Raw genomic sequence first — 24,067 nt, 5'->3', positions numbered from 1 at the left:
AAAGTCTGCATTTAAATGTACAAGTTCAGAAATTGCTATCAATGATTCTCTGCTTCTCCATCGGGTACGCTGTTGATTTTCCCAGTTTTGGTACAATTAGAAATCAATTAGTTAGTTTTGCTCTATATAATCCTCAATACAGGTTACATTAAAATGGCAGATGAAAGTGAAAGCAGGTAAGTGTAAAGTGATTCATTTTGAGGAGAATGCAGTGTGGCAATATAAAATGAAGGTTACAGTTTTAAAGGGGAGAATCGGGCTGTGGGGTGGCAGGGGAGTTGCAAAATATATGGGATCTTAGATTTCATAAATGCAGCATAGAGTACAAAGACATGGAAGTTATGAGAGCTGTATAAGTTACTAGTTTGGAGTTTTTCATCCAATTCTCAGCGCCACACTTAAGGCATTTACAGGAATGAGGAAATATAAATTACATTGGAGAAATTGTGTAACATGGACAAGTATGAAGTTGATCACTTTGGCAGAAAAAAATCAGAATCACAGAGTATTGTTTGAAGGGTCATAGATTGGGAACTGGGTGTCTGAAGGGTCTGGGCATCTGTTTTACACTTAAAAAAATGCCCCGAAAGAACAGCAGATGCTGTAAATCAGGAACAAAAACAGAAGATGCTGGAAAAACTCAGCAAGTCTGGCAACATCTGTGAAGAAAAAAATCTGACAGACCTGCTGAGCTTTTCCAGCAACTCCTGTTTTCGATCCTTTTTACACTGTTTTACTGAGCAGTTAGGAAGGAAAATAGTAAGTTAACGTTCATTGCAGGAGTAAGGAAGCCATACTATAACTATACGGGGTTTTGGTTTGACTACATGTGGAATAATGTGCTGTTTTGGTCTCTCTTTACTGAAAAAAATTTGCTGTTGTGGGGAGTACAGTGAAGGTGCACTAATCTGTTTTCTGAAGAAGGACCTAGGCCTGAAGTAAAGATAATAAAATGTGAGGCTGGATGAACACAGCAGGCCAAGCAGCATCTCAGGAGCACAAAAGCTGACGTTTCGGGCCTAGACCCTTCATCAGAGAGGGGGATGGGGGGAGGGAACTGGAATAAATAGGGAGAGAGGGGGAGGCGGACCGAAGATGGAGAGTAAAGAAGATAGGTGGAGAGGGTGTAGGTGGGGAGGTAAGGAGGGGATAGGTCAGTCCAGGGAAGACGGACAGGTCAAGGAGGTGGGATGAGGTTAGTAGGTAGCTGGGGGTGCGGCTTGGGGTGGGAGGAAGGGATGGGTGAGAGGAAGAACCGGTTAGGGAGGCAGAGACAGGTTGGACTGGTTTTGGGATGCAGTGGGTGGGGGGGAAGAGCTGGGCTGGTTGTGTGGTGCAGTGGGGGGAGGGGATGAACTGGGCTGGTTGAGGGATGCAGTGGGGGAAGGGGAGATTTTGAAACTGGTGAAGTCCACATTGATACCATATGGCTGCAGGGTTCCCAGGCGGAATATGAGTTGCTGTTCCTGCAACCTTCGGGTGGCATCATTGTGGCAGTGCAGGAGGCCCATGATGGACATGTCATCAAGAGAATGGGAGGGGGAGTGGAAATGGTTTGCGACTGGGAGGTGCAGTTGTTTGTTGCGAACTGAGCGGAGGTGTTCTGCAAAGCGGTCCCCAAGCCTCCGCTTGGTTTCCCCAATGTAGAGAAAGCCGCACCGGGTACAGTGGATGCAGTATACCACATTGGCAGATGTGCAGGTGAACCTCTGCTTAATGTGGAATGTCATCTTGGGGCCTGGGATGGGGGTGAGGGAGGAGGTGTGGGGACAAGTGTAGCATTTCCTGCGGTTGCAGGGGAAGGTGCCGGGTGTGGTGGGGTTGGAGGGCAGTGTGGAGCGAACAAGGGAGTCACGGAGAGAGTGGTCTCTCCGGAAAGCAGACAGGGGTGGGGATGGAAAAATGTCTTGGGTGGTGGGGTCGGATTGTAAATGGCGGAAGTGTCGGAGGATAATGCGTTGTATCCGGAGGTTGGTAGGGTGGTGTGTGAGAACGAGGGGGACCCTCTTGGGGCGGTTGTGGCGGGGGCGGGGTGTGAGGGATGTGTCGCGGGAAATGCGGGAGACGCGGTCAAGGGCGTTCTCAATCACCGTGGGGGGGAAGTTGCGGTCCTTAAAGAACTTGGACATCTGGGATGTGCGGGAGTGGAATGTCTTATCGTGGGAGCAGATGCGGCGGAGGCGGAGGAATTGGGAATAGGGGATGGAATTTTTGCAGGAGGGTGGGTGGGAGAAGGTGTATTCTAGGTAGCTGTGGGAGTCGGTGGGCTTGTAATGGACATCAGGTACAAGCTGATTGCCTGAGATGGAGACTGAGAGGTCCAGGAAGGTGAGGGATGTGCTGGAGATGGCCCAGGTGAACTGAAGGTTGGGGTGGAAGGTGTTGGTGAAGTGGATGAACTGTTCGAGCTCCTCTGGGGAGCAAGAGGCGGCGCCGATACAGTCATCAATGTACCGGAGGAAGAGGTGGGGTTTGGGGCCTGTGTAGGTGCGGAAGATGGACTGTTCCACGTAACCTACAAAGAGGCAGGCATAGCTGGGGCCCATGCGGGTGCCCATGGCCACCCCCTTAGTCTGTAGGAAGTGGGAGGAGTCAAAAGAGAAGTTGTTGAGTGTGAGGACGAGTTCCGCTAGGCGGATGAGAGTGTCGGTGGAGGGGGCCTGGTCGGGCCTGCGGGACAGGAAGAAGCGGAGGGCCTTGAGGCCATCTCCATGCGGAATGCAGGTGTACAGGGACTGGACGTCCATGGTGAATATGAGGTGTTGGGGGCCAGGGAATTGGAAGTCCTGGAGGAGGTGGAGGGCGTGGGTGGTGTCACGGACATAGGTGGGGAGTTCCTGGACCAAAGGGGAGAAAATGGAGTCCAGATAGGTGGAGATGAGTTCGGTGGGGCAGGAGCAGGCTGAGACGATGGGTCGACCAGGGCAGGCAGGTTTGTGGATTTTGGGAAGGAGATAGAAACGGGCCGTGCGGGGTTGGGGAACAATGAGGTTGGAGGCTGTGGGTGGGAGGTCCCCTGAGGTGATGAGGTCATGAATGGTGTTGGAGATGATGGTTTGGTGCTCGGGTGTGGGGTCATGATCGAGGAGGCGGTAGGAGGTGGTGTCGGAGAGTTGGCGTCTGGCCTCGGCGATGTAGAGGTCAGTACGCCATACTACCACTGCGCCACCCTTGTCTGCGGGTTTGATGGTGAGGTTGGGGTTGGAGCGGAGGGAGCGGAGGGCTGCCCGTTCTGCGGGGGAGAGGTTGGAGTGGGTGAGAGGGGTGGAGAGGTTGAGGCGGTTAATGTCTCGACGGCAGTTGGAGATGAAGAGGTCGAGGGAGGGTAGGAGGCCTGGGGGTGGTGTCCAGGAGGAGGACTTGTGTTGGAAGCGGGTGAAGGGGTCAGTGGAAGGAGGGTTGGGTTCCCGGTTGAAGAAGTAGGCATGCAGGCGAAGACGGCGGAAAAACTGCTCTATGTCCGACCGTGACTGGTATTCGTTGATGTGTGGTTGTAGGGGGACAAAGGTGAGCCCCTTGCTCAGGACTGACCGTTCGTCCTCAGTCAGTGGGAGGTCTTCTCCCTAACCGGTTCTTCCTCTCACCCATCCCTTCCTCCCACCCCAAGCCGCACCCCCAGCTACCTACTAACCTCATCCCACCTCCTTGACCTGTCCGTCTTCCCTGGACTGACCTATCCCCTCCCTACCTCCCCACCTACACCCTCTCCACCTATCTTCTTTACTCTCCATCTTCGGTCCGCCTCCCCCTCTCTCCCTATTTATTCCAGTTCCCTCCCCCCATCCCCCTCTCTGATGAAGGGTCTAGGCCCGAAACGTCAGCTTTTGTGCTCCTGAGATGCTGCTTGGCCTGCTGTGTTCATCCAGCCTCACATTTTATTATCTTGGAATCTCCAGCATCTGCAGTTCCCATTATCTCTCCTAGGCCTGAAGTGTCAGCTTTCCTGTTCCTCTGAGCTGCTTGGCCTGCTGTGTTCATGCAGCTCTATACCTTTGTTATTTCTGATTTCTGGAATGGCAGTTTTTGTCAAATCTGAAGAGATTGGGTAGTCTGGCTTGTGTGGACTGTGCTGGAATTTCGAGGAACAAGAGGGGAATTCAAATAAGATTCTCGTGGGGTTACACAAATTGCATGCAGGGGCTCCAGAACAAGTGGTCATAACTTAGGATATGTGGGATGCAGTTTTGGACTGAGATGAGGAGAAATTTATTCACTCAGAGGGTTTTGAACCTGTGGAATTCTTTACCACAGAAGGCTGCGGAGGCCAAGGCACTGAATATATTTAAGATTTCTACAGTCTAAACATATCAGTTGGAGAGCGCAAGAGTACAACATTGAGCTAGAGGATCAGCCGTGATCAAGTTGAGTGTTGGAATGGGCTCATTGGACAAGTGGCTGAATCCAGCTCCTATTTTCTATATTTCTAAATGATGACAAGTCTGAGGAAGGTGGATAAGGAGAAGCTGTTTCCTATGCTGGAAGGATTGGGAACCAGAGGAAACTGATTTAAAGTCATTGGCAAAGGAAGCAATGATGACATGAAGAGAAACACTTTTATGCAATAATTTATTTGGGATTTGGAGTGGTCTATCTAAGAGTGTGGTCGAGACAGGATCAATCATGGCTTTCAAGAGAGAACTAGAACATTATTTGAAGAGCAAAAATTTGCAAGGACCCCCCCCTCCCCCGCATTGAAAAGGTGAATTGCCCTTGGAAGTGGTTGGCTGAAAGTTCTTCTCTATTTAATTGTTCTACAATCCTAATCTATGATTTTTGTGGAATAGAGCAAAACAATACTTTGTCAAAACTTAATGCTCATAATCAGTACTGAGCAATCTTACTGGCTAAATGTAAAATTACTGCATTATAATAAAAAATTGATCTTGTTTGTATTAAATTTGTTTTTTTTCCATTTCTTTCTTGAACTCATTTGTGTGTCCTAATCTGTTTCACTCCCTGTAAGATCATTTTCAAAAGTGGAGGAAATGAACACTTTTAACCCCCAGCCGCACCTCCATCTACCTACTAGCCTCATCCCACCTCCTTGACCTGTCTGTCTTCCCTGGACTGACCTATCCCCTCTCTACCTCCCCACCTATACTCTCTCCACCTATCTTCTTTTCTCTCCATCTTCGGTCTGCCTCCCCCTCTCTCCCTATTTATTCCAGTTCCCTCTCCCCATCCCCCTCTCTGAAGAAGGGTCTAGGCCCGAAACGTCAGCTTTTGTGCTCCTGAGATGCTGCTTGGCCTGCTGTGTTCATCCAGCCTCACATTTTATTATCTTGGATTCTCCAGCATCTGCAGTTCCCATTATCTCTGATACTACTTTTAACTTCCTGGTGTGCTGTCTCTGAGAATACTTCATTGCAGTTGGCTGATTGCTCTGCTTAATGACATCACTTGTTGGATGTCTAGTGAATCTTTGATTAACACCAGATTCAAATAGATGTTTGAAAATGGGAAATCTGCACAACTCAGGTTGTTCAGGCTTTGTTCGCAGCTTCCTTCATGTCATCACTGAATGCAACATCCAAACTAATATCTGGTCCCTTATTCATCCATTTATGGGCTGTTTGTGGCCTTTCTGTGTGTAAATTAGTTGCTTTGCTTGATTCCAAACAAGGTACAAAATGTACTCCAAATATTGCTAAGTTACTTCATTGACTGCAAACAACAGTTTGCTGTTTGTGGAGATGAAAGGTTAAATTTCACTTTTCATACCTGTTTGCTTAGCATATCTATTCTTACTGTTTAGCACATCGGGGAAATCTTAGGAGTTACATTGAGATCAGAATTATTCACAAACATGTTTAACACCAGCATCTGTGTTTATCTATCCTAAAAAGTTATACATGATGTTTTCAGTTGTTTTTGCATTGTCTTGTTCATTGATCATGAATTCCTTTGGATTGAATTCTGCTAGCTATGATCTATGAGTATAACCCTCATCTATTGTATCTGACAGTTCCACATGTTTAAATGAGGTTACACTTTGGAACCAGTTATTCTGTTCTGAAAGAAAGTGCCTTTCTCAACCAAGAATATCCCTATACCGGTCTGCAGACACTTAAGTACTCTTTAAAGTACAGTTGCTGTAATAATGTAAGACTCATGTGACCAAATTACACACAGCAAGTTCCCACAAATGATTACATGCTAATGACCAGGTCAACACAGTTGGAGGTGGAGGAACACAGCAGGCCAGGCAGCATCACAGGACATTTTGGGTTGGGACCCTTCTTCAGAAAGGGAGCTAGGAAATAAATAGAGCGAGGAGGGGTTGGGCTGGGGAAGGTAGGTGCGATGGTGATAGATGAGTGCAGGTAGGGAGCGGTGGGGATTGGCCAGTGGGATGGGTGGGACAGATACGTGGGAGAGAAGATGAACAGCTTGTGTCGGGTCAAGGATGTGGGAGGGAGGATGGTTGGGGCTGGGGAAAGGTAGGTGGGGTGGTGATAGGTTGAATGCAGGTAGGGGGTAGTGGGATTGGTTGGTAGGAAGGGTAGGGCAGATAGGTGAGGAAGAAGGTGGATAGGTTGTGTCAGGTCGAGGAGATGAGAGGGAGGGTTGGACATGGGGAGATTTTAAAACTGGTGAATTCTATTTTAAGGCCATCAGCTCCCGAGGCAGAATATGAAGTATTGCTCCTCCAGCTCGCATGTGGCATCATTGTGGCACTGGAGGAGGCCCAGGATGGACATATCACTCTGGGTTTAGGAGGGGGAGTTAAAGTGGTCGGCAACCAGAAGGTGTTGTAGTTTTGTCACAGAGTGCAGATACTCCATGAAACAATCTCGGAGTCTATGCTTGGTCTCACCGCTGTAGAGGAGACCACATCGGGAGCAACATATACAGTAGACCAAGTTGGAGGATGTACAGGTGAATCCCTATTGGTTATTAAAGGTTTGCTTTGGGCTTTGGATGGAGGTGAGGGGGGACGTGTAGGGGCAGGTGGAGCACTTTCTCTGGTTACAGGGAAAGGTGCTGGGTGTGGTAGGGTTAGAGGGGAGTGTGGAGCTGATGAGGGAGTCAGAGTGATCAGTCTCTACTAAAGGCAGTTAGTTGTGGGGAGGGAGATGTCTCTTTGGTCATGGGTTCAGATTATAGATGGCAGAAGTGGTGGAGAATGATCTGTTGGATGCGGAGGTTGGTGAGGTAGTATGTAAGGATGAGGGGCATATTTCTTTTTATATTTGTTGGGGACAGTGGTTTTGAGGGCAGAAGTGCTGGAAACGCAAGAGATGCAGTTGAGGGCATTTTTGAATGTTAGCGTGGGGGCGGGGAATTATGGTCCTTGAAATTGGAGGACCTCGGGGATGTCCTGGAGTGGAAGGCTCCTTATAGAGAGCAAATATGGCAAGGTGGAGGAATTGGGGATAAGGGATCAAATTCTGGCAGGAGGGTGGGTGGGAGGAGCGGTAGTCTGGGTAACTGTGGGAGTCGGCGGGCTTGAAATGGATGTCACTTGAGGTGGTTGCCAGAGATGGAGCTGGAGGGGTCCTGGATGGGGAGGGAGGTATTGGAGATGGTCCAGGTGAATTTGAGGTTGTGTTGAAAGATGTTAGTAAAGTTGGTGAACTGCTCAAGCTCCTCATGGAAGCACAAGGCAGTGCCGATACAGTTACCAGTTTAGCGGAGGAAGAGGCAACGGAAGGTGCTAGTGTAATAGTGGAAAAGGAACTGTTCCACATATCTACGAAGAGGGCATAGCTTGGACCCATGCAGGTGCCGATGGCCACCCCCTTAGTTTATAGGAAGCCGGAATCTGTAGATAGTCATTGTTGCAGTTAGGGCCAAATTGGGATGGCCTGAATGTTGTTTAGAGTCCATTGAGGATGATCCAGCTGCATGGGCAGGTGCTGAGAAAGGAGATGTGGCTGTACTACCAGGTTTGTTTAAGTTTGGGGGAGGTGGTGGCCAAATGGTATTATCGCTGGACTGTTAATCCAGAGATTCAGACAATGTTCTGGGGACCCGGGTTCGAATCCTATCACAGCAGGTGGTGGAATTTGAACTCACTCAGTATTTGGAATTATGTATCTAATGATGACAGTGATTCCATTGTTGATTGTTGGAAGAAAAACCTATCCGGTTTGCTAATGTCCTTTAAGGAAAGAAACTGCTATCCTTACCTGGCCTGGCCTACGTGTGACTCCAGACCCACAGCAATGTGGTTGACTCTTAACTGCCCTCTGGGCAATTAGGAATGGGCAATAAGTGCTGCCTGGCCAGCGATGCCCCTCATCCTGTAAATGAATGAATAAAAAAAGTATGTGGTCAAAGAGTTTCAGTGGTTGAGGAGATTACCAGTGGTTTTTAAAGGGAGAGAGTATGTGTGCTGAAAACTTTGAAGTGAGCTGAAGCCACAGTTTATTGGCATCAAATTGGGAGTCAAGGTGACATTCAGGAAGGAGACTGCAGGATACTATAAAAGGCATAACCTTGAGCCAGGACATTTTGTGCAATCTGTGATACCAGATATAAATACACCTCTGATCAGTTTGTTCAGCAATTGGATTTCTGTTAAGAAGAATGCTTTTTGCAGTTGCTGCTGAATTGCACACCGTTTTGGAGACAAGATCTGCTAACATTAGTGTATGTGCAAGGAATGCATTTTTTTGTTCGCCACCACCTATATCCACTCCTGTGAATGTCTGAATTTGATTTTATATATTCGTCAGGTCCACTGCAACTCGGTTGTAGCTGTCCTTTTGTATGTGAAGCAATCTATAGGCTGTTCGACTGTGGACTACGCCGCAGCCCAGCCCAGTGCTGCCCTTGCTTGATGCTCATAAGCATCTACTGTGACTCATTCCCTACCCACTCTTCTAAGCTGGGGCAGTTTTTTAAAAACCCATTTTGTTTGGTGCTAGATGTTCCTGAGTCCAGCATGTCAGCTCTGTCTGCTTCCACCAAATTTAGGCAAGGAGTGTGGAGCAGTGGAGCGTTTGCACAAGACTGCTACTTACAAGAAAGATGTACATTCTGACTGATGTCAGATCCCGAACCCCTGTGCTTTGTGATCTGTATGACACTCAGTCCTACCACACCCTGATTCTAAAATTTCATCAGATCGTATCTTGTGATCTTGAGTAGGAGCAGAAAAAGGCCATTCAACTTATTGATGATAACGAAATGTGAGGCTGGATGAACACAGCAGGCCCAGCAGCATCTCAGGAGCACAAAAGCTGACGTTTCGGGCCTAGACCCTTCATCAGAGAGGGGGATGGGGTGAGGGTTCTGGAATAAATAGGGAGAGAAGGGGAGGCGGACCGAAGATGGAGAGAAAAGAAGGTAGGTGGAGAGGAGAGTATAGGTAGGGAGGGGATAGGTCAGTCCAGGGAAGAGGGACAGGTCAAGGAGGTGGGATGAGGTTAGTAGGTAGGAGATGGAGGTGCGGCTTGGGGTGGGAGGAATGGATGGGTGAGAGGAAGAACAGGTTAGGGAGGCAGAGACAGGTTGGACTGGTTTTGGGATGCAGTGGGTGGGGGGGAAGAGCTGCGCTGGTTGTGTGGTGCAGTGGGGGGAGGGGACGAACTGGGCTGGTTTTGGGATGCGGTGGGGGAAGGGTAGATTTTGAAGCTGGTGAAGTCCACATTGATACCATTGGGCTGCAGGGTTCCCAAGCGGAATATGAGTTGCTGTTCCTGCATCCTTCGGGTGGCATCATTGTGGCACTGCAGGAGGCCCATGATGGACATGTCATCTAAAGAATGGGAGGGGGAGTGGAAATGGTTTGCGACTGGGAGGTGCAGTTGTTTATTGCGAACCGAGCGGTGGTGTTCTGCAAAGCGGTCCCCAAGCCTCTGCTTGGTTTCCCCAATGTAGAGGAAGCCACACCGGCTACAGTGGATGCAGTATACCACATTGGCAGATGTGCAGGTGAACCTCTGCTTCATGTGGAAAGTCATCTTGGGGCCTGGGATAGCGGTGAGGGAGGAGGTGTGGGGGCAAGTGTAGCATTTCCTGCGGTTGCAGGGGAAGGTGCCGGGTGTGGTGGGGTTGGAGGGCAGTGTGGAGCGAACAAGGGAGTCACGGAGAGAGTGGTCTCTCCGGAAAGCAGACAGGGGTGGGGATGGAAAAATGTATTGGGTGGTGGGGTCGGATTGTAGATGGCGGAAGTGTCGGAGGATGATGCATTGTATCTGGAGGTTGGTGGGGTGGTGTGTGAAAATGAGGGGGATCCTCTTTGGGCGGTTGTGGCGGGAGTGGGGTGTGAGGGATGTGTTGCGGGAAATGCGGGAGACGCGGTCAAGGGCATTCTCGACCACTGTGGGGGGCAAGTTGCGGTCCTTGAAGAACTTGGACATCTGGGATGTGCGGGAGTGGAATGCCTCATCGTGGGAGCAGATGCGCCGGAGGCGGAGGAATTGGGAATAGGGGATGGAATTTTTGCAGGAGGGTGTGTGGGAGGAGGTGTATTCTAGGTAGCTGTGGGAGTCGGTGGGCTTGAAATGGACATCAGTTACAAGCTGGTTGCCTGAGATGGAGACTGAGAGATCCAGGAAGGTGAGGAATGTGCTGGAGATGGCCCAGGTGAACTGAAGGTTGGGGTGGAAGGTGTTGGTGAAGTGGATGAACTGTTCGAGCTCCTCTGGGGAGCAAGAGGCGGCGCCGATATAGTCATCAATGTAACGGAGGAAGAGGTGGGGTTTGGGGCCTGTGTAGGTGCGGAAGAGGGACTGTTCCACGTAACCTACAAAGAGGCAGGCATAGCTGGGGCCCATGCGGGTGCCCATGCCCACCCCGTTAGTCTGTAGGAAGTAGGAGGAATCGAAAGAGAAGTTGTTGAGGGTGAGGACGAGTTCGGCTAGGCGGATGAGGGTGTTGGTGGAGGGGGACTGGTCGGGCCTGCGAGACAAGAAGAAGCGGAGGGCGTTGAGACCATCTACATGCGGAATGCAGGTGTATAGGGACTGGATGTCCATGGTGAAAATGAGGTGTTGGGGGCCAGGGAATAGGAAGTCCTGGAGGAGGTGGAGGGCGTGGGTGGTGTCATGGGCGTAGGTAGGGAGTTTCTGGACCAAAGGGGAGAAAATGGAGTCCAGATAGGTGGAGATGAGTTCGGTGGGGCAGGAGCTAGCTGAAACCATCATCTCCAACACCATTCATGACCTCATCACCTTAGGGGACCTCCAATCTCATTGTTCCCCAACCCCGCACGGCCCGTTTCTATCTCCTTCCCAAAATCCACAAACCTGCCTGCCCTGGTCGACCCATCGTCTCAGCCTGCTCCTGCCCCACCGAACTCATCTCCACCTATCTGGACTCCATTTTCTCCCCTTTGGTCCAGGAACTCCCCACCTACGTCAGTGACACCACCCACGCCCTCCACCTCCTCCAGGACTTCCAATTCCCTGGCCCCCAACACCTCATTTTCACCATGGACGTCCAGTCCCTGTACACCTGCATTCTGCATGCAGATGGCCTCAAGGCCCTCTGCTTCTTCCTGTCTCGCAGGCCCGACCAGTCCCCCTCCACCGACACCCTCATCCGCCTAGCTGAACTCGTCCTCACCCTCAACAACTTCTCTTTCGATTCCTCCCACTTCCTACAGACTAACGGGGTGGGCATGGGCACCCGCATGGGGCCCCAGCTATGCCTGTTGTAGGTTACGTGGAACAGTCTCTCTTCCGCACCTACACAGGCCCCAAACCCCACCTCTTCCTCCGTTACATTGATGACTATATCGGCGCCGCCTCTTGCTCCCCAGAGGAGCTCGAACAGTTCATCCACTTCACCAACACCTTCCACCCCAACCTTCAGTTCACCTGGGCCATCTCCAGCACATCCCTCACCTTCCTGGATCTCTCAGTCTCCATCTCAGGCAACCAGCTTGTAACTGATGTCCATTTCAAGCCCACCGACTCCCACAGCTACCTAGAATACACCTCCTCCCACACACCCTCCTGCAAAAATTCCATCCCCTATTCCCAATTCCTCCGCCTCCGGCGCATCTGCTCCCACGATGAGGCATTCCACTCCCGCACATCCCAGATGTCCAAGTTCTTCAAGGACCGCAACTTTCCCCCCACAGTGGTCGAGAACGCCCTTGACCGCGTCTCCCGCATTTCCCACAACACATCCCTCACACCCCGCCCCCGCCGCAACCGCCCAAGGAGGATCCCCCTCGTTCTCACACACCACCCCACCAACCTCCAGATACAATGCATCATCCTTCGACACTTCCGCCATCTACAATCCGACCCCACCACCCAATACATTTTTCCATCCCCACCCCTGTCTGCTTTCCGGAGAGATCACTCTCTCCGTGACTCCCTTGTTCGCTCCACACTGCCCTCCAACCCCACCACACCCGGCACCTTCCCCTGCAACCGCAGGAAATGCTACACCGCCCCCACACCTCCTCCCTCACCCCTATCCCAGGCCCCAAGATGACTTTCCACATGAAGCAGAGGTTCACCTGCACATCTGCCAATGTGGTATACTGCAGCCGGTGTGGCGTCCTCTACATTGGGGAGACCAAGCAGAGGCTTGGGGACTGCTTTGCAGAACGCCTCCGCTCGGTTCGCAATAAACAACTGCACCTCCCAGTCGCAAACCATTTCCACTCCCCCTCCCATTCTTTGGATGACATGTCCATCATGGGCCTCCTGCAGTGCCACAATGATGCCACCCGAAGGATGCAGGAACAGCAACTCATATTCCGCTTGGGAACCCTGCAGCCCAATGGTATCAATGTGGACTTCACCAGCTTCAAAATCTCCCCTTCCCCCACTGCACCGCACAACCAGCCCAGCTCTTCCCCCATCCCCCTCACTGCATCCCAAAACCAGTCCAACATGTCTCTGCCTCCCTAACCTGTTCTTCCTCTCACCCATCCCTTCCTCCCACCCCAAGCCACACCTCCATCTCCTACCTACTAACCTCATCCCACCTCCTTGACCTATCCCCTCCCTACCTCCCCACCTATACTCTCCTCTCCACCTATCCTCTTTTCTCTGCATCTTCGGTCCGCCTCCCCCTCTCTCTCTATTTATTCCAGAACCCTCACTCCATCCCCCTCTCTGATGAAGGGTCTAGGCCCGAAACGTCAGCTTTTGTGCTCCTGAGATGCTGCTTGGCCTGCTGTGTTCATCCAGCCTCACATTTCGTTATCTTGGATTCTCCAGCATCTGCAGTTCCCATTATCACTCATTCAACTTATTGAGTCTGCTCCTTCATTCAATGAGATCATGTCTGATCTGGTGATCCTTAACTCCACTTTCTTACCTTTTCCTGATAACCCATGATTCTCTTAACTGATTAAAAATTTGTCCATCTTAGCCTTGAATATATTTAACAATCCAGCCTTGACAGCCCTCCGCAGTAAATCATTCCACAGGCTTACTACCCTCTGAGAGAAGAAATTTCTTGTTATCTCTGTCTTTAAATGTGCTCTGAAGTTATGCCACTAGTCCTAGGATCTCCCACAAGCAGAAACAGCCTTTTCGTATCTATTGTATCAAGTCCCCTAAGAATCTTGTATGTTTCATTAAGATTGTTCTCATTCTTCTAAATTCCAATGTGTTCAGGCCTAACAAGCTCAACCTCTCCTCTCAATACAGTCCCTCCATTATCTGGCATGAACTTAGATAAAGTCTAGAGAAAGTTCACTAAGACCAGTGTATCTTTCCTTGGATAAGGGGCCTAAAACTGTTCACAGTATTCCAGTTGTGGTCTGACTAGTGCCTTGCATAGTTTTAGCAAAACCTCCATTCTCTTTGAAATAAAGATCTTTTTCTTTCAAATAGCTCAATTGCCTTGCTCCCTCCTAATGCTTGTAATCTTTTCCAGACTTGCAGTTCTACATTTCACCAATTCTGGTGTCTTGTGCATCCCCGGTTTGCAACAGTCCAACATTAGAAGTTATGCCTCCAGCTGCCTATGCCCTAAGCTCTGTAATTCTGTCCCCAAACCCCTCTGTTTCATTATCCATGAAAACTTGTATCTTTAACCAAGTCTTTGATCATCTGACCTAATATTTCCTCATAGTTTGTCACATTTTGCCTGATCCTGAGAAAGCTTTGCTATGCTGAAGGGCTACATAAATGCAAGTTGTTCATGAATTAACAGTGGGTGTCCCAAACTGCCTTCATTGCTGCCCTGTGCCTGCTGAATAAGTGTAAGACTTGTTCCCTCACCACTATGTTTCCCTCTCACATTTCAGTTTGGCTCCGAGCCAAGATTCAAATTGCCTCTTGTCATTGTTCCCTACCCAATTCCCCAGAGAACCTCATTATAACATAGTGTCTGAGAGACAGAAAGAGGGTAGGAAATGATGTGCCAGAAATGGTACTGATGAGTACTTCACTTCCCTCATTGACCTAAGGTCCATTTAATTCAGTCCTACATTCAAGTCTGACTTCATAACTTGACCTGTAACCTCCACAAACATTTTTGAATGAATGTTAGTCAAGGCACTGTGGAGAATTCCCCTGGTCCTCTGGAGATGCTGTGGAAACTTTTATGCTTACCTGAACATACAGATTGGGCTTTTAGTTTAATATCAGAGGAAAGATGTTCTTTGTACATTTAACCAAGTCTTATGAATTGTAATGCCCCCCAGAGGCATTCTTGAGCTATCAAGGAATATGTTTTTGTTCAACCGATTGGGACCATTCATTGGAGTTTATTGCTCTCAATTTTCTCTTTTCCCTAGTTTCTGCTGCCATTGTGCTGTGGACCATACTAGTTCCCAGGCACCATGTCCAGGCAGTCAGTGAGAGCATGAAGAATGTTAGCTAGCTGTTGTATCATTAGGTGAATCACGGTAAAATCCATCCTGTCTCTTCCTTGTGTAGTCACAGGTGCATATTCCAGTCAGAGATAGTAAGAACTGCTTGTGCTGGAGTCTGAGGTAACACAATGTGAAGCTAGAGGGACACAGCAGGCCAGGCAGCACCCGAAGGAGAGGAAAGTTGATGTTCGGGTCCTGAACCAAAACGTCAGCTTTCCTGTTCCTCTGAAGCTGCCTGGCCTGCTGTGTCCCTCTAGCTTCACACTGTGTTACCAGCAAATTCCAGTTGTTTGTTTTATATTCTATTGTCTGAGAAAAACTAGGAACTAAGGAAGGGTCTAGGCCCAAAACGTCAGCCTTCCTGCTCCTCTGATGCTGCTTGGCCTGCTATGTTCATCCAGCTCTACACCTTGTTATCTCAGACTCTCCAGCATCTGCAGTTCCTACTACCTCTAAACTAATTAGCAGTATGCAGTTGTACATGTATGTGTTCCAGTGGGCAACATTCATGACTGTGCTGAAGAGCCAGGTTACATGTGCAACACAACGCTTGCGTAAGCACTGATCTAGCCAGACTGAATGGGATGGTAGAATTGAACAGAGCTGTAAATTTTGCAAGCCTAAATGGCAATGATTTCAAACGGTGTGGGACCAAAAGAAAAGGCAAATTCACAATAGGTGTTGCCAAGAGGAACAGAGCAGTCGACTGTCTCACCCACTCCTTAGCCCAGAGCGTTTACCTGCAATCTATTGTGAAACATTTTCTGCAGTAGATAAACTGGTTCAGTCAAGCATATTAGTTTTGCAATAAATCCCTTGTGTGTACTGCAGGCTGTTATAACCAGCTAATGTTTGCATTCATCACGATACTTTTAAATTATCTAAATTATTTTGAAAAACTGTGTGCAGTGTTTGAGGATGTAGTGACCATCATGCTACAGGGGAAAGTTAGCCAAAGATTAATGCTGTCACCCTAGTTTCATGTTGTAGGCCCAAGATTCACACCAGAGACCTTTTTTAAATTATTCATTGTTTGGATGAGGGTGTTACTGGCCAGGCCACCATTTATTGCCCATCCATAATTAAGCATCAACCACAATGTTTGTGAGTCTGGAGTCACATGTAGGCCAGACCAGGTTAGGATGGCAGCTTCATTCCGTAACAGAAATTAGTGATCCAGTAGGGATTTTTTTATGACAATCAAAATTGTCAACAATCAACAAGGCTTCATGGTCATTGTTAGACTCTTAATTCCAGTTTTTTAAAATTGAATTCAAATGCCATCATCTGCAATGGTGGGATTCAAACCTAAGTCCTCAGAACATTACCTGGGTCCCTGGATTAATAGTCCAACAACAATACCACTAGGCCATCTCCTTCCCTGACCACAATCAACCTGGCACTTCAACAGCTGTACTTTAATGACAGGTTATGTTTGAGACAGTAAACTAAAGCTCCACTTACCCTTTCAGGTGCTGTGACAGTGTTTGAATCTACAAGGAGGTATCGCTTCAATCTGTTGAGCGATTCTGTTCTTTAGGTTCAACCACAGAATCTCCCCTCTGCGTGCAGAATACTGCAGACCCACCCCCTAGAGTGCTGAATCTGTCAGACCTCTTTCAAATGGCCCTCACCCTTCACTTTTGAATCCACCCTCCACCTCCATTATCATGTTGTCGGGCCTAGACACATAGCATAGGATGGTGATGGCAGTGGCTCAGTTCTCCAAGAACCTGGTTTCTCGCTGCCACTGTCCCTTGAGCTAATGTTGATAGGCGCCCCTACTTACTCTCAAATCAATGTATGGGCCCTGCTGCGCCAAGCTAGGCCAATGGCTCCATGCTGACTGAATCACTCCCCTCCTGTCGCCCAGTAATGGTACCAGGTTCCTGGCTCCTCTCACAAAGTCCACAGCTTCTGGTTTTAATGTGTTAGGAGCCCTCACTTTGGGTTCTGGCCTACCCTCCGTCCCCCAGGCTCCTGCAGTGCTCCAGCCTCCCTGTCCTAAACCTGGGCTCTGACCTATTAAGTCGTGAAAGTGCAGAAAGTTACAGCACAGGGGTTTTTGAGTCCTTGTGCATAAATCACAGAAAGGTAGCATATAAGTCCAGCAGGTAATAGGGAAGTCATCTGGAACACTGTGGAGTGAAAGGGAATGGAGTATTGAATTATGGAAATCTTGCTAGAATCACACAAAGTGCTAGTTAGCTGGACTACTGTATAGTTTTGGTCCCCTTATCAAAGGAAAGATATTCTGGCAGTGAGGCAATCCAGAGAACGATCGCTAGGTTTTTCCAGGTGTAAGAATTGCCTTTTTGTTTTTAAAAACTGTGGATTGCAAACGGAAACAACTGTTCTTAAAAGCAGGGATTTGTTAGTATGGCTGCGTGATTTCACAGCAGAAAATTCAGTACCTGCTTTGCACTGTTTCTTGTGGCCATGGATTCTTGCAATGTGAAGACAAGTCAGAAGTGAGGATAATAAAATGTGAGGCTGGATGAACACAGCAGGCCCAGCAGCATCCCAGGAGCACAAAAGCTGACGTTTCGGGCATTGACCCTTCATCAGAGAGGGGGATGGGGTGAGGGTTCTGGAATAATTAGGGAGAGAGGGGGAGGCGGACTGAAGATGGAGAGAAAAGAAGATAGGTGGAGAGGAGAGTATAGGTAGGGAGGGGATAGGTCAGTCCAGGGAAGAGGGACAGGTCAAGGAGGTGGGATGAGGTTAGTAGGTAGGAGATGGAGGTGCGGCTTGGGGTGGGAGGAAGGGATGGGTGAGAGGAAGAACAGGTTAGGGAGGCAGAGACAGGTTGGACTGGTTTTGGGATGCAGTGGGTGGAGGGGAAGAGCAGGGCTGGTTGTGTGGTGCAGTGGGGGGAGGGGACGAACTGGGCTGGTTTTGGGATGCAGTGGGGGAAGGGGAGATTTTGAAGCTGGTGAAGTCCACATTGATACCATTGGGCTGCAGGGTTCCAATGGTATCAATGTGGACTTCACCAGCTTCAAAATCTCCCCTTCCCCCACTGCATCCCAAAACCAGCCCAGTTCGTCCCCTGCCCCCACTGCACCACACAACCAGCCCAGCTCTTCCCCTCCACCCACTGCATCCCAAAACCAGTCCAACCTGTCTCTGCCTCCCTAATCTGTTCTTCCTCTCACCCATCCCTTCCTCCCACCCCAAGCCGCACCTCCATCTCCTACCTACTAACCTCATCCCACCTCCTTGACCTGTCCCTCTTCCCTGGACTGACCTATCTCCTCCCTACCTCCCCACCTATACTCTCCTCTCCACCTATCTTCTTTTCTCTCCATCTTCGGTCCGCCTCCCCCTCTCTCCCTAATTATTCCAGAACCCTCACCCCATCCCCCTCTCTGATGAAGGGTCTAGGCCTGAAACATCAGCTTTTGTGCTGCTTGTCCTGCTGTGTTCATCCAGCCTCACATTTTATTATCTTGGATTCTCCTGCATCTGCAGTTCCCATTATCTCAGAAGTGAGGAATTGTTTTTATAAATGAAGCTGATTTGGTTCTTAGCTAACTGAGCATGGTAAAACTGGAAACAAGTAACCGAGACACAGACACACAAAAGGAGCAAGACACGGAAGGGCTGTTCTCCCCAACATAAGCGGATTGTTCTCTGCAGTAAAAGAAGACCGGTCTTTCTTGCAGTAGCTGCATTGAGCTGTGACTTTTGAATTGATATGTGAGGAACATATTCCAGGTGAATCAGTTGCTTTATGCTTTGTACAGACAGTGGAAGTTTCCAAAAGAAAGACATCTTAATACTAATGTCCTGGCTAGCTGAAGATTCATCATCTTAGCATTGGAACCCAGAAGAAGACAATGAACTGACTTTGCAGTTTTTTTTCCTATTTTTGCTAATAATCTATTTTCCTCCTTTGTTTGTCAGCCTGTAAGTAAGGGGAGGTTATAAAGGTGTGTGTTAGCTAGTGGTGTGATATCCCAAAGGATTGCACTTTTTATTTGTAGTTACGGTCTATTGTATGTAACAAATAATTTTTGTTTAAAACAGAAACCTGGTCTGTGCTTTCTATCAACTTTGGTCTGGAAGTCTAGTAAATTGGAGTAACTTTCTAACAAAATGTGTGTACCTTTATAAAAACACTTCTAACATTTGGTATGACTCCAGGACTGGCAGGGTACGATTTACAGAGTGGTACTCCAGTGGGGTGTAACATCGGGTATGGAGGGACTATCCTATAAATTGTGTAGATTAGGCCTGTGCTCATTGGAATTCACAAGAATGAGAGGAGATCTTATTGAAACTTAAGAGATTCTTAGGAGATAAATATAACAAAGAACTATGGATGCTGCATATCTAAAACAAAAACTGAAATCACTAGAGAAACTCTGCAGATCTGGTTACATATGTGTAGAGAAATCCAAGTTAACTTTTCGAATCTAGTGACCCTTCTCAGGGTCAAGATGTTAAATATTCTTTTCTCCACACGTTACCTCTGAATACAATGGGACCTTGATCAGATGGGCTGAGGAGTGGCAGATGGAGTTTAATTTAGATAAATGTGAGGTGCTACATTTTGCTAGGGCAAATCAGGGCAGGACTTGTGCACTTAATGGTAAGGTCCTAGGGAGTGTTTCTGGACAAAGAGACCTAGGGGTGCGGGTTCATACTTTCCTTGAAAGTGGAGTTGCGAGTAGACAAGATAGTGAAGAAGGCTTTGGCACGCTTGCCTTCAATGGTCAGTGTATTGAGTGCAGAAGTTGGAAGGCCATTTTGTGGCTCTACAGGACATTGATTAGGCCACCTTTGGAAAACTGTGTTCAATTCTGGTCACCCTGCTACAGAAAGGATGTTGTGAAATCTGAAAGGGTTCAGAAAATCTTTACAGGGTTAGAGCTGCAGGGAGAGGCTGAAATGTCTGGGACTACTTTCCTGGAGCATCAGAGGCTGAGGGGGTGACCTTATAGGCATTTATAGAATCGTGAGAGGCACAGATAGGGCGAATAGTCAATATCTTTTCCAAGGGGTAGGGGAATCCAAAAGTAGAAGGCGTAAGGTTTGTGGCAAGAAGGGAAAGATTTAAAAGGGACCTAAGGGACAACTTGTTCACACAGCGTGGTGTCGGTATGGACTAGATTAATTTAGGACAGCTAGTCAGCATGGATAAGTTGGACCGACGGGTCTGTTTCCATGTTGTACGTCTCTGTGACTCTATTTTACCAGGCCTCTTGTGTTTCTACAGCAATTTCTGCTTTGCTTAAGATTTATGGGATCTTGACAGGGTTAATGCAGAAAGTTTCTTTCCCCTTGTGGGAAAGTCTAGGATTAGAGGGTGTATTTTCAGAGTGAAGGATCACCTGCTTGGGGCAGAGATGAGGAGGAATTTCTTTTCAGAGGAAAGTGAATTTGTAGAATTCTTTATTGCAGATAGCTAGGTCACTGAGCATATTCAAGGCTGATATAGACTGATTTTTTTTTAATCAGTAAGGAAATTGAGGGTTATGGGGAAAAGGCAGCAAAACGGAATTGAGGATTACCCGATCAGCCATGATTTCATTTCGTGGAAGAAAAAACTTGATGGACTGAATGGCCTACTTCTGCTCCTATGTCTTATGGTTTTCTATGTTTTGAAGAAGAAATGGGATGGTCTACTTGCTCTCCTGGCTAACATGGTTTTTGAAAAAGGGATTATTTGATCCATTTCCTTATTTTTGTTGTTTTTGAGAACTTGATGTGTGTAATTTCCTCCATTAGCACTTCATTGACCAAAATGTGCTCTGGGATGTCCTGAGGTGCTTTATGAAGAAAACACAGCTGTTTGAAGGAACAAATAGACCCATTTTTCCTTCATTCTCCTGTATATCCAGTTCCCTTGTGGAAGTGACTACTATGTTTGCTCTCACTAACGTTACAGATGGTGCATTCCACACAATTGTCCCAAACTTCAAAAAATCATCTCTTCCTTTCATTTTCTTCCGTTAACTACTTATAATTTTTGTTCTGTAGTTACTGATGCTTATTATTTTATGCATTCATAGGATGTGGAGTATTGTAAACAAGGGCAGCATTTATTGCCCATACCTAATTGTCCTGGAGGAGATGATGGTGAGCTGCCATCATGAACTGCTGCAGTTCTTGGGTATAGGGACACCCACAGTGTTGTCTGGAGGGCAGTTCCAAAATTTGATCTGGTAACTACACGAAGGAATTGTACAATAGTTCCAATTCAGCATGGTGTTTGGCTCAAAGATGAACATGCCGGGATTAATGTTACCCATGCATCTGCTGCCCTTTTCCTTCAGGATGGTAGACATTGTCAGCTGTTGGGACAACCTTGATGCTTTATCACGATGCATCTTGTATGTGACATACATTTCTGCCATTGTGTGCCACTGGTGAAGTGAGTAAATATCGAAGCTGCTGAATGAGGTACCAATACCGTGGGCTGCTTTATCCTCTGTGATCAGAGATAATGGGAACTGCAGATGCTGGAGAATCCAAGATAATAAAGTGTGGAACTGGATGAACACAGCAGGCCCAGCAGCATCTTAGGAGCACAAAAGTTGACATTTCGGGCCTAGACACTTCTTCAGAAAAGAGGGATTGGGAGAGGATTCTGAAATAAATAGGCAGAGAGGGGGAGGTGGACCGAAGATGGATAGAGGAGAAGATAGGTGGAGAGGAGAGTGGAGGTGGGGGGTCGTGATAGGTCAGTCCAGGGAGGACGGACAGGGCTAGGGGGCGGGATGAGATTTGTAGGTAGGAAATGGAGGTGCGACTTGAGGTGGGAGGAGGTGATAGGTGAGAGGAAGAACAGGTTAGGGAGGTGGGGATGAGCTGGGCTGGTTTTGGGATGCAGTTGGGGGAGGGGAGATTTTGAAGCTGGTGAAATCCACATTGATACTATGGGCTGCAGGGTTCCCAAGCGGAATATGAGTTGCTGATGCCACCTGAAGGTTGCAGGAACATTACAGCACTGCAGGAGACCCAGGATGGACATGTCATCTAAGGAATGGGAGGGAGAGTTAAAATGGTTCGCGACTGGGAGGAGCAGTTGTTTATTGCGAACCGAGCGGAGGTGTTCTGCAAAGCGGTCCCCAAGCCTCCGCTTGGTTTCCCCAATGTAGAGGAAGCCACAATGGGTATAGCGGATATAGGATACCAAATTGGCGGATGTGCAGGTGAACATCTGCTTGATGTGGAAAGCCATCTTGGGGCCTGGGATGGGGGTGAGGGAGGAGGTATGGGGGCAAGTGTAGCACTTCCTGCGGTTGCAGGGGAAAGTGCCGGGTGTGGTGGGGTTGGAGGGGAGTGTGGAGCGGACAAGGGAGTCACGGAGAGAGTGGTCTCTCTGGAAGGCAGACAAAGGTGGGGATGGAAAAATGTCTTTGGTAGTGGGGTCGGATTGTAGATGGCAGAAGTGTCGGAGGATGATGCGTTGTATCTGGATGTTGGTGGGGTGGTATGTGAGGACTAGGAGGATTCTCTTTTGGTGGTTATTGTGGGGTCAGGGTGTGAGGGATGAGTTCCAGTAAATGCGAGAGACACAGTCGAGGGCGTTCTCTACCACCGCGGAGAGGAAGTTGTGGTCCTTGCAGAATGAGGACATCTGGGAATCATGAGAGTAGAATGCCTCATCCAGGGAGCAGGTATGGTGAAGGTGAAGGAATTGGGAATAGGGGATGAAATTTTTGCAGGGAGGTGGGTGGGAGGAGGTGTATCTACATCCCCGATTCCCAATTCCTTCGCCTCTGCCGTTGCTGGCTGCTTTTTTCCCTGGATCCTCTTTATGCATCATTGGGTAAAGAGGAGATCACACTGAGCAGTTTCAGTTGGGAGATGCCTCAATAATTGATGCAGTAACTATAGAACACCCTTTTTCTTGCACATTGTCACAATTTTGCATCTCTTTTTTTTTGACACGACACTTCCTTGTAGAGTCTGAGCAGTTTGTGGAGATGCTGCGGGTGTGCTAGTTTCCTGAGTTCAGGCAGCATAGAGGCAGGACTTGAAACAAACATATCAATAGCTTTGCTAAGCTCCTGCACTGTGGGGTTCATCATCTAGCTCTTCCATGAGAGGCAGGTAGCCTTTTCGTGGTACTTAGGATCTCCTCAGTGACAACTCGAATATGAGAACAGACAGGCTCCAGCACAATGATACTAGCCTCAAATCAGTCAGCACTGTCCTGCTCTTGCTTACCATTATTTTGAGAGTGTAGTATTGTAAATGTTGTCTCAAAATTATTCCATTTGTGTGAGAACACCAGAGAACACCTGTTCACTTGAGTCACAGACTGTTAGATTATATCTGGGTAGACAAAGTGGCTGGCTGCTTTTGAAATGAGGATGCCAATTCTGTTTTGAATGGCAGAACTTTGTGTTGCTCTGGTGAGTGAGCTGGTATCACAGTCATCACAGTATGTGTTCAGAAAGTCATAGCTGATGAATAGATCTAGTTGGTGTTGGCGAATCTTGGATATCTCCAGGATGTCTTGTACCATGGTTTGTTCTGGGAAAAATGTTTGCTTACTCAAAGCTCACACTAAAGTAGTTTCTGTCAGTCCTTAGTTTTTCATCACAGGCTGTGATGTTTGAGGCAGAAGGGATATGCACCAGTGAGAATTTCAACATGTGAACATGCGTATGGATTAGGCACAGGAGAAGGCACTGACTCTTCAATCTATAGTTCAGGGCTGATCTGATTACTCCGCATTCCTGCTTATCCCCGATAACCCCCTTTCTTTTAAGAGCCTGTCTCCCACTGCTTAAAAATATTCAAAGATCCTGTTTCCACCTTGTCTTGAAGAGACTCCCAGCACAGACAACCCTCCGTGAGGATAAAAATTTCTCCTCAAGCATATCTCAAATGAGCAACCCCTTATTTTTAAACAATGATGCTGGTTCTGGATATTTCCAGGAGAAGAAACATCCTGTCCACTAGGGACCTGTCAAGACTTCACAGGATCTTGTATGTTGCAACCAAGTCATTCTGGTCACCTCTCACTTTTCTAAATGCCACCAAAAACAAGTGTAGCCCACCCAACCTTTCCTCCTAAGAAAACCTGTTTATTTCAGGCATTAGTCTGATAAGCATTGTCTGAAATTATTCCAAACACTTGCAACCTTTCTTCAGCAAAGGGACCAATACTGTACTCAGTATAGCTATGAGCTCACTAATGCCCCATTTAACTGAAGCAGTACATTCTACTTTTACATGATGCACAATTTACACAATTCCCCTCGCAATAAATGATACCATTCTGTTTGCTTTCCTAACTACCCACTATTTCTGCTTACTCACCTTTTGCAATTCATGCACTAGGGCACCCAAATTCCTCTGCAT

The 24,067-nt window shown here is 48.0% G+C and overlaps 1 protein-coding gene across 1 annotated transcript in view; it reads left to right on the top strand.

Annotated features, from left to right (window-relative positions):
- bckdha (branched chain keto acid dehydrogenase E1 subunit alpha) overlaps positions 1-24,067 on the top strand; it is a 70,103-nt gene that overhangs the window by 1,199 nt on the left and 44,837 nt on the right. The window lies entirely within an intron of this gene.

Source organism: Stegostoma tigrinum, chromosome 39 (assembly GCF_030684315.1).
Source record: "Stegostoma tigrinum isolate sSteTig4 chromosome 39, sSteTig4.hap1, whole genome shotgun sequence".
Lineage (NCBI taxonomy): Eukaryota > Metazoa > Chordata > Chondrichthyes > Orectolobiformes > Stegostomatidae > Stegostoma > Stegostoma tigrinum.
Note: the sequence above shows the minus strand (reverse complement) of the source record. Positions and strands in the feature narration are given on the sequence as shown.